The sequence below is a fragment of the Carlito syrichta genome, unplaced genomic scaffold (assembly GCF_000164805.1).
Source record: "Carlito syrichta isolate Samal-C Ts95f unplaced genomic scaffold, Tarsius_syrichta-2.0.1 Scaffold124777, whole genome shotgun sequence".
NCBI lineage: Eukaryota > Metazoa > Chordata > Mammalia > Primates > Tarsiidae > Carlito > Carlito syrichta.
This window is the reverse complement of record NW_007068873.1, coordinates 1-1,411: the sequence shown is the minus strand read 5'-3', so window position 1 is coordinate 1,411 and position 1,411 is coordinate 1. Positions and strand designations below refer to the sequence as shown.

At 36.3% G+C, this 1,411-nt stretch overlaps 1 pseudogene across 1 annotated transcript; it reads right to left on the bottom strand.

Moving 5' to 3' along the window:
- Window positions 1–787: 787 nt before the first annotated feature.
- On the bottom strand, window positions 788–1,214 carry LOC103249949 (annotated as a pseudogene). Its single transcript, XR_002481398.1, has one exon. The product of XR_002481398.1 is annotated as a 60S ribosomal protein L6 pseudogene (transcript).
- Window positions 1,215–1,411: the final 197 nt, after the last annotated feature.

Here is a 1,411-nt window from a genome sequence, read left to right as displayed (position 1 = left end):
CTAGAGTAGACTTGTTGGGATAAAATATATACATATACACTCATAGCTGCGTAAATCTATGCTTGCTGTTTTGATTCCTTTTGCTACATTATTCAAGTGTAATAGTTACTATATGATTTATAAAAGAATTAACGATAAGGTATTAGCTTAATAGGATATAGCATAGTATTAAAGTCCAATAACTAGATCATATGAAAATTAAAGTTTAGACATATGAAACATGAATTATAGTAAAGTTTTGTAGTTTAAGAATAAGTTTTAACTGAGTTATAAGGCGTTATGTTAAATTGTAATAGGTTAATAGTATAGTGTTAAGTTGATAATATTAATTGTTAAAAATATTGGGAATCAGTGAACTTGGATTGAACCTAGAGTTAACTCAGGAAAGTTTTTTGTATTAATCAGGGTATAGAGCAAAGAGTATAATATGAATGATTCGTTGAACATTATGGAAAACACTTTGAACGATTTGTATTGAAATTGTGCACCTGTGACCTTGATGTAAGCACGGCAGGCATCATGGAATTTGAATTGTTTGCTTGGAAATTGCAGATCTCGTGGTGGTCTTGTGATGCATAGTTTGTAAAGCACGAAACTTGTACGCCCCCAGTGAGTGATTATCACATTGCTGGAGGGTATAGAAAATGGTATATAAGTTGGAAAAGGTTTGAATAAAATGGGCTTCAGTCTTGGCCAGACTGTTCCCAGAAGAGCTGCCTCCGAGTAGTTTTCTTCTCTCCGTTCTGATTCACCGGTGCCGTCCTAACCCTTCCCTGGTCAGTGCAGGTCACCGACACTGGCTGAAGGGCTTTATCCCATGGCTTAACAGCTTTCGAGGCACATCTTCAGTCGGATAATATCTAGGCATTTTGCGAAGTGTAACCACTCGGGTACCACCATTCTTGTCACCACCAACTGGTTTTGTAACGGTTGCAAGAACCTTCTCCTTTTTTTTCTTTTCCATCTTGGATTTAGCTGCCGAGTACTTCCTCTTGTACAAGGCCTTTCTGGAATACATAGCAGATCGGGAATATCTTCCAATTCCTCTGACAAGGGCAGGATTTCGGCTGCAGTGGGGTTTCCCCTTCTTCTGCTTTTTAGCCTTGAGCTTACTCTTTTTCACCTTGCCACCAGCGTCAGCCTTCTTGGTTTCAGGTTTCTTCTCCTTAGCATTTGGCTTCTCAACTTTTTCACCCACCATCTTGCAGGATGGGAAAGAGTAGATTTCATGTTTTTTAAGTAAAAAACTTATTAAGCTTATATACATTAGTGAAACATTTAAGGGAAATTAGGTTCACCATATCTATATGTTTAATTTATTAGATTTATAAAAATTACTTAGGTACTTGGATTTGTCAGACAATTAAAGTGCATACTATTAAAAGAAAATAGTACATATTACATTTATAAA